We start from the raw sequence: 9,139 nt of genomic DNA, 5'->3' as shown, positions 1-9,139 counted from the left end.
TATTCCTTATACTCCAAGCTATATTGGTCATATATATAGAGGCCATCCTCCCTCATTAGAGTGTATGATGTTTTACCATCTACTTCTCTATATGGTATCATGAGATTAGATCGTGGGCCTCCTCTCCCTGCGCCTTCCCCTTGCTCCGTGCAACCCTAGGTGGCGCCCCTCCTGCTACGCTGCCGCCACCCACCCTCCGCTGCACCTCCCCGACCGGCTCCCCCCTGGTCGTGCGTCATGTCCTCCGCCGACTCCTCTGTGTCCGATGACACCACCGCTCCTGCTGCTCCTCCTGTGTCGCCTCCTGGACCAATCCCTGCTACCAACGGTGGTGCATTTGTGCCGCCACTTGGCACCAGCGGCTCCTCTGTCGGTGCGCCCCAAGCTCCTCCTACCGGCGACGCGTCCGGCAACGGCAGCGGTGGCTTCATTGTGTACCCGGCGCCACCGCCCGCCGTCCACCCCTACGCCACCGTCTCCATCAAGTCTCACGTCCTCGTGACACTGACGATGAAGTCCAACGCCTACTCCAGATGGGCGTCCTTCTTCAAGTCCATGTGCGGCAAATTCGGCCTCAAGTCGCACATCGATGGCTCGGTGGCACCCCGACCCCAGGACCCCGACTGGGATCAAGCGGATTGCTGTGTCCGCTCCTAGTTCTTTGGCTCCATCGATGACTCCATCCTCGACCTCACCATAACTGACGATGATCAGACCGCCCGGGATCTTTGGCTCACCATCGAGGGCCTCTTTCATGCCAACAAGCAGTCCCGGGCGATCTTCCTCAGCCATGACTTCCACTCCATGAGACAGGGCAACTCCTCCATCGCTGAGTACTGCAGCCGCATGAAGACCCTTGCCGATGCCCTCCGCGACGTCGGGCATCCTATTCAGGACTCCCAGCTTGTCCTGAACCTCCTCCGCGGCCTCAACCCGCACTTCTCCAACACCGTCGACAACATCGCCAACTCCACCGCCGGCTTCCCATCCTTCACCCATGTGCGGGACATGCTCGCCCTGAAGGAACTTCGTGTCACCAACAAGGAGAAGATCTCCAACTCCATCGTCCTCCTCGCCGGGACCTCCTCATCCTCTTCGTCCTCCGGCTGTACGGGTGGGTGTTTCCCGCCGTCTGGTTTCGTCCAGACTAGCGGCGGTGGCGGTAGCGGAGGCAAGAAGAAGTGGCAGAAGAAGGGGGCATCAACTTCCAGGCACCCCCTGGCGGTGGCAGCTCTCATGGCAGCGGGCCCCCATAGCCCACTGGCCCGTGGTTCTGCTTTAGTCCAGGGATCGGCTCCTACGGCGCCACGGGCTTTCGGCAGGTTGGCGGTCAGCATCCGTCAGGAGGTAGGGGCTAGCGCGCCGGCGCCCCTGGTATCCTCAACCCTCCTCTGTAGGCCCACGCTGCCTATGTCCCTGTTCAGGCGCACACTCACGCGTCAACCTGGGACCAGGCGGGTCTGGTTGCTGCCCTGAACCAGATGGCACTGTAGAACTACATTTGGGTGGTTGACTCAGGTGCATCCGACCACATGTCGTCCTCGGATGGTATTCTTTTTTCCCGACTCCCTCCCTCTCACTCCTCCATTACTGTCGGTAATGGTCACTGTCGGTGATTTATATCGGCCGTCTACCAAGCGGGTACCCAAGGTAGCAGAATGTGTAGCGAGGGATCGCCGGACCTGGAACTTGAAGGTAAAAGAGAGGACACAAGACATGGATTTAGACAGGTTTGGGCCGCTAGAGTAGCGTAATACCCTACGTCCTGTTTGGGGGTGTTTGTATACTACGCCCTGCGCTTGGGTGTTAAGGTGTGACCTGCCGAGCTAGGTACCCCTGCCCTCCTTTATATACTCCAGGGGGCAGAGTACTAATCGGATTACAAGGAGGAGTCCTAGTAGGAGTACACGGGACTAGTCCTAGTTGGATTATAGGGGAATCCTAGTAGGAGTCTGACTTCTTCCTTCCTTGCGGGTATTGGGGATGTATCCCCGACAAGCCCCCGAGCGCTTCATAGTTGAATGATGCAGTCTTCGAGTAGTCTTGAGATATTCGCCGAGTAGTCTTGGTGCTCTTCAAGTACTTTGTCAGGCTGAATCTTTCAATGCTTTTCAAAGCTGCCATGAGGCTATGGTGTGCTCAAAGTCTTGATCAACATGATATTGTAGTCTTCATGTATGGAGGGCGACGAAAGTCGCACTCCATATGAAGTAGCCCCCGAGCCTTAGGTTGAATCGCAGAATCAGGCTGAGGGTCAAAATCTTGAATCTTCTTCTTTCAGCTTGAAAAAAGTCTTGGGTGTAGCTTATGAGCCCCCGAGCCTTGGATTGATTGAATAATCAACCCGAGGGTCTTGAATCTTCATTCAGGTCATCATTCGAGTAGTCTTACGGTGTCCAGCCCCCGAGCTTGTGCACTAGGTAAGTCGTTGGAGCCACGTCGAGTGGTTTTGCGGCATCCAGCCCCCGAGCCTAAGAGCTAGCTGAGCCACTGGAGATATTCCGAGTACTGATTGGTGCTTAGCCCCCGAGTTCGGGAACTAGCCTATGCCGTTGGAGGCATGCTTAGCGTCGCTGAAGCTCAATCTGAAAGAAAATATGCATACATTATGAAGCATTTTTGTAGGATTTTGAAACTGCTGAAATTTATTCAGTGATCAATATGAAAGTTGTGTCATGCTCTTATTTCGGTCATATTCTTCCCGAGTAGTTAGCCTGTTACGATTAGGCTCTCAGTCTCTGGGTAGCTGTTGCCACTGCGTGTGTGAGATCGTTGTCTCGTATACGCGTACGGGCTTAGGCATGACAGATGCGCCTGAGGCTTTCACGAGTTAAGGCGTGTTCTGCTCGAGAAGAGTAGTGACCTTAAGAGAAGACAAAAGTGAGAGTAGTTGCTGCTGCGACAAGAAAGAGACTGCATGATTGCGAGTCAAGCTCTTGTTTCAGTCATACTCTTCCTGAGTAGTTAGCCTGTTACGCTTAGACTCTCAGTCTCTGGGTAGCCGTTTCCACTGCGTGTGTGAGACCTTTGTCTCGTATACACGTATGGGCTTAGGCGTGACAGATGCGCCTGAGGCTTTCACGAGTTAAGGTGTTTTCTGCTCGAGAAGAGTAGTGACCTTAAGAGAAGACAAATGTGAGAGTAGTCGCGCTGCTATGACAAGAAAGAGACTGCGCGATTGCGCAAGAGTTTGCTGCCCTCCGGCGAGTAGAGCGTGCGTTGTGCGCAAGAGTTTCCGGCAAGTAGAGCGCGTGTTGCGCGCAAATGGAAAATAAGCCAGAAAATAATTTAGAAAAGTGACTTAGCTTGATTCGTGGATGATTGTTGACGAAGCCGTGACGGTCGTTGATGAAGCCGTAACGGTTGTTGACGAAGTCGACTAGTCGGAGGCAATTCTGACTAGTCGTCGATGACGCGAAGTTTGCCCTGACTAATTTTTTAGTCGAGATGAGGAGTTGGAGTAGTCCACCATCGACTAGCCTTGTAGTCGAGACGAGTAGTAGAAGTAGTCGTCAGCGAGCGTCGCGATGTGGTCGGAGTAGTCGGCGGCGAGCCGCCCGTAGTAGTCGGTGAGCGCCGCGACGTACTCGGAGAAGTCATCGGTGAGCGTCATGACGAAGTAGTCGTCAGTGTGTTGCCGAGCCGCCCGTAGTCATCGGCAAGCTCGCAACGTAGTTGAAGTTGTCGACGAGCTGCTCGTAGTCGATGGGGTCGTCGACAAGCCGACCGTGGTCATCAGCGTGCCCGCGACATAGTCGAAGAAATCATCGGCGAGCCACCCATAGTCGTCGGCGAGCTCGCGATGTAGTCGGACTTTTGAGTTGTAGTCGAACTCAGAGTTGTTGTTGGACTTCAAGAGTCGGAGTTGAAGCTGGAGTCACCATCGGACTCCACGTTGCGGTTAAACCTAGAGTCGTCGTCGGACTCGGAGTTGTAGCCAGACCCGGAGTCACCGTCGGACTCCGAGTTCAAGTCTTGGTCGGACCTGTAGCCGCCATCGGAGTTCGAGTTCGCGGTTGAACCCGAAGTTGCCATCGGAGTACGAGTTTGCAGTCTAACCTTGATCCGAGGTTTAATTTGTCAATTTTCTCGATGAGATTTTCTGCTTCTTGTGGAAGAGAGTTCCCGTCGAGGCACTTCTTCTCCTGGTTGTTGATGATGCAGCATTGGAAGGACCCAGTGCCGTCGGTGATGCAAAGTCAGGAGTCGAAAATGAAGGTTGCACCCGCTTTGAAAGCGAACGCCGACTTAAAGATGAGGTCCTTCAAGCTCGCCCGATGATCTCGATGATCTGCCCCACGGTAGGCGCCAATGTCGGTGATTTATACCGGCCATCTACCAAGGGGGTACCCGAGGTAGCACAATGTGTAGCGGGGGATCGCCGGACCTGGAACTTGAAGGTAAAAGCGAGGACACGAGACATGGATTTAGACAGGTTCGGGCCGCTAGAGTAGCGTAATACCTTTCGTCCTGTTTGGGGGTGTTTGTATACTGCGCCCTACGCTTGGGTGTTGAGGTGTGACCTGCCGAGCTTGGTACCCCTGCCCTCCTTTATATACTCCAGGGGGTAGAGTACCAGTCGGATTACAAGGAGGAGTCCTAGTAGGAGTACGCGGGACTAGTCCTAGTCGGATTACAGGGGAATCCTAGTAGGAATCTGACTTCTTCCTTCCTTGCGGGTATTGGGGATGTGTCCCCGACAGTCACACCCTTCCTGTCATGTGCCGTGGCAAGTCCACCCTTATCTCCTACCTCTCACTTTCATCTTAACAATGTCCTTGTGTGGCGGGTCCACTTCGGATCTACCGGGTTAGACATGTTTTAGCCGCCTGAGATGCGACGCTCATGCCTAAGCCGAGTAAACACGAAGTGCCGTCGGATTTTTCCTCCGATTTAACCACTTGAATAGGACCGATTTAGCAGACTCACACGAAGGTGAGCGGTTCCAGAGAGTACAACAAGTCCACCAAGAGTTAACAAATTAACCACTGGATTTAGTCGCGAAAAGAACATCAGAGTTTTACAAGTTTCCTGAAAACAACAGAAGGTAAACACTAGCAGAAGCAATCGTCGGGGTCGGATGTCCTGGTGAGGCCAGTCAGGACATCACTGGTCCCTCTCCTCACCGTCCGAGGAGGGATCCCACTCGACCGTCCAGCCCGGCGGAAGCTGGGGCGGCCACGCGCCACCTAGAGAGGGGTCGGGAGCAGCAACTTCACCTGAAAAACAGGAGCCACAACAGGGCTGAGCTACTAAGCTCAACAAGACTTAACCGATAGGAGTAAAACTACTCCACACTTCTAGACATGCAGGGCTTTCTAGCTGAGGGGTTTGTTTGCCAAAAGCACTAAGTAAAACCCTATTTTCAAGTTTTAACTCCGGTTCTAAGTTCTTTAACCAGTCTAGGTTTTGCAACCTATTCTAAGCAATCATAGAGCCAAACAAGGTATGTATATCAACAAAACCATGTCATTATCAAATTTCTCCTTTACTCAGGGTGACATAGCGATCAAGCAATCTCAAACTGTGAGAGGTAAACGAATCGATTCGAGTTCTTTAACCATGCATGGTGAACCTAGCCTCACGACATCCACGCACCCGGAGGTCGCTTTCTGTGTCGGCCTTCCCCATCAATCCCCTAACCCGTGTCGGGCCCATTTCCTTTGGTGCAAGGTTTCACAGACCCGGCCTCTGCCGTTCTGTGACCACGCATGCCACCACGTGCGGCATCCAGCAGGGGAAACTCCGTTCCAAAAACAATGGGGCGACCGCTCACGTCTAGGTTCAATCTGGTACTAGGCTTCCTCATCCCATACTAAGTATGAGGCTAGTACTTTCAAACACTTGATCACGAACACCACCACTGTCGGGCCTTAGCAAGTTTTCATAGACAGACGGGGCAACCATCCGTCCACCAAAGAGTTACCAAAACCCTGCCCCGTCCATCGTCCTTATAGTTATAACAGACGGTAGACATGCAACTCCTACAACTCGCGAGTGACAGGGAATCACTCGGCTTTTACCGTCTCCTAGTTAAGCAATGCAACTACTCGGTCCAACAGCTAGTGCTCAGATCATGGGGATACTAGGTCATGCATCTAGGGTTTCAAACAACTCCTATACGTAAATGCACAAACATGTTACAGAAGGCATGCACAAGTTTGGAAAACAACGCAGGGTTTTCATGCAACCGGGGCTTGCCTTCGAGCAAAGAGGAAGAGAACTGCTCGACTTCGGGGGCGACTTCGGCTTCAGCGGGCAGGAGCTCAGCGACAGCTTCATCTTCTGATGCCGAGTGTAGCTCGTAGAAGCCGTCGGCAAGGCGCAACTCTACACGAATGCAATGCAAGAGTTAGTCATAGACGGTTATTTCAATAGCAACACTTGCTCGCCTGAGCCCAGAAACTCGCGACAAAGAGCAGGAGGGTGGGGAGGTTCAAGAGAGCTGGTGAAGATCAAAAGGCAAGGGTCGGAAAGGAACTTATGATCTGATCCTTGAACTAGAGGATGTGGTATGCTAGGGATCCTCAGACGCAAGCGCTGAAGGGTTCCTAAGTTTTACACATACACCCTCGGGTTGAAGAAAAAAGATCACAGCCGAGCCCTCGGGCGAGGCGGATAAGGGTCGGCGGAACAGACAGGGTCGGGCGAGACGGAACCGGGGTCGGGCGGATAAGAGGGGTCGGGCGAAGCGGACTGGGGTCGGCAGCTTACCTTCCTACAAGGAAAGCTTGGGGTCGGGAAGAAGCAGACTTGGGCGGAGGGACTAAGGCTTTGAACAACGGCTAAGACCGGCAGTACTCCAGCGGCGGTGCTTCTTGTGGGTCACAAGTGAGCTTTACACAGCACGGAGGAGCAAGCGGCTGGGTGGCTTGGAGAAAACGGAGGGAAGCTGAGAGGAGAGTTCCTCAAGAACCTTAAGGTGTGGTGCTAGGAGCTTGAGCAGGGAGCAAGAGAATGGCTGAAGGCAACAATGGCGGAGGGAACTCCGGCGGGCTTGCGCATTCCTTTATATAGCTGCTAGAATGGGGAAGGGAAGCGGCGCGGGAGAGAGAAGGGGAGCGGCGCGAAGGCCGGGGAGAAGCAATGGAGTGCTCTGCCGAGGCGGCGATTGAGCGAAGGGGGCGGTGGTGCAGGACTCGGGGATGACGCCAGTGGTCATTGGGCTCTGTCGTCAGGGCGGCGCAGGAGCGGTATGCCGGTGGTTGAGATTTGGCGGAGGCGGGCTTCGTCGTGCGGAAGATTTGATAGAAGAGACCGGTTTAACGGCGCTGGAATCGAGGACGCACAGGTGAAAAGACATGCAGCCGCGGGCGCGTGGGCGAGCACGGAGCAACAGATTGTCGGGCGGCTTCTGGCAGGGCGGGGGAAAGGAGCTGTCGCTGCCGTGGTCGGGGTTGGCGATGGAGGAATCGTCGTGTAGCGGAGACCAGGCGGCGCGACTGAGATTGAAGTGACGGAAAAGACGGGCGACATCGGGCTCTACGGCCGGGATCTGGCGGTGCGATGATGGGCGCGGGAGGCGAGGCGCTGCAGAAAGGTTGCAGAGGGGCTTCCACCGCCATTGGGGAAGGGGGCGCGAGGATCCATTCGGTCGCGAGCTAGAGACAAAACTGAGCGGCGGGCGTCGGAGAAGATGAGCCACGCGGCGGGGAGACTCTGAAGCGGGCATGCAACTCAAGTGCGCCTGTCGCGGAAGATCTGGGGGAAAAAGATCCCGCGGGTCCACCGGGCGGATAGAACGGACGTTTGAGAAAGACTTAGAAGGATCCGACGGTGAGCTGAGTTTGCCGGGATCGGGATTGGAGCGAAGCGGGGAGGGGTCGGGTCTCAGGGGTCGGGACCGGGCGGAAGGCTGAGCACTTAGGCGCGGCAAAACAAGGCAGAGGATCAGGGCTAGGATTAAGGTAAACCCGAAAGATTAGGGTCCGGTCGTCACAGCCTACCCGTCTTAAAAAGAATCTCGTCCCAAGATTCAGGCATCAAAAGCGGGGGTGCCGTTCTTACCTCCTTGACGAGATAGAAAACCTGGGAAGCGCTTGTTCAGATACTCGTCCGTTTCCCATGTTGCTTCATCTTCGGTGTGGTTTCTCCAGAGGATCTTGTACATCTTTACCACTTGGCGCCGGGTATGCCTTTCCTTCTGGTCAAGAACTCGGTCTGGGTACTCGGCGTAGGTCAGGTCGGGCTCTACCTGAAGCTGTTCTTGCTCTAAGATCTCTGCTGGAACTTGTACACACTTCTTCAGTTGAGACACATGGAAAACATCGTGTACGGCCGATAGTTGTTCTGGGAGTTGGATCCTGTAAGCAACGGGTCCACATATCTCCACAATCTCATAAGGGCCAATGTAACGGGGAGCCAACTTGCCTTTTACTCCGAATCGTTGTACTCCTTTGGTCGGGGAGACTCGAAGATACACGTGATCACCAAGGTCGAACTGCAAGGGTCTCCTCCGCCGGTCGGAATAACTCTTTTGCCGAGATTGGGCAGCCTTGAGATTGGCTTGAATTACCCTCACTTGCTCTTCGGCTTTTGCCACTAAGTCAGGGCCATAAACCTGTCGTTCTCCTGCTTGGGACCAGTTCAAGGGTGTCCGACATCTTCGGCCATACAGGGCTTCAAACGGTGCCATCTTCAAACTGGCCTGGTAGCTGTTGTTGTAGGAGAACTCTGCCAAGGGCAGGCACTTGTCCCAATTCTTGTCATAGTGGACGACACAAGCTCTTAACATGTCTTCGAGGATCTGATTGACTCTCTCGGTTTGGCCATCGGTTTGAGGATGATATGTTGAGCTACGAATGAGCTTGGTGCCCATGGATGCTTGTAGCTGTTCCCAAAAGCGTGCCACAAACTGAACTCCTCGGTCAGAGACGATTGTCTTGGGTACACCATGTAGGGAAACTATGCGGTCGAGGTACAACTCTGCATACTGTTTGACTGTGTGGGTGGTGCGGACAGGAAGGAAGTGGGCGGTTTTGGTCAAACGGTCCACTATAACCCAGATGGAATCATATCTCTGTAATGTAAGGGGCAATCCAACTATGAAGTCCATGCTGATGTCTTCCCATTTCCAAGAGGGAATAGGTAGTGGCTGAAGGGTACCTGCTACCTTTAGATGGCTGGCTTTGACACACTG

At 54.0% G+C, this 9,139-nt stretch overlaps 1 pseudogene; it reads left to right on the top strand.

Annotated features, from left to right (window-relative positions):
- Nucleotides 1-237: 237 nt before the first annotated feature.
- On the top strand, nucleotides 238-1,476 carry LOC140221909 (uncharacterized; annotated as a pseudogene).
- Nucleotides 1,477-9,139: the final 7,663 nt, after the last annotated feature.

This window comes from Setaria viridis, chromosome 2 (genome assembly GCF_005286985.2).
Source record: "Setaria viridis chromosome 2, Setaria_viridis_v4.0, whole genome shotgun sequence".
Taxonomy (NCBI): Eukaryota; Viridiplantae; Streptophyta; class Magnoliopsida; order Poales; family Poaceae; genus Setaria; species Setaria viridis.
The sequence above is the reverse complement of the archived record's forward strand: the minus strand, read 5'-3'. Positions and strand labels throughout refer to the sequence as shown.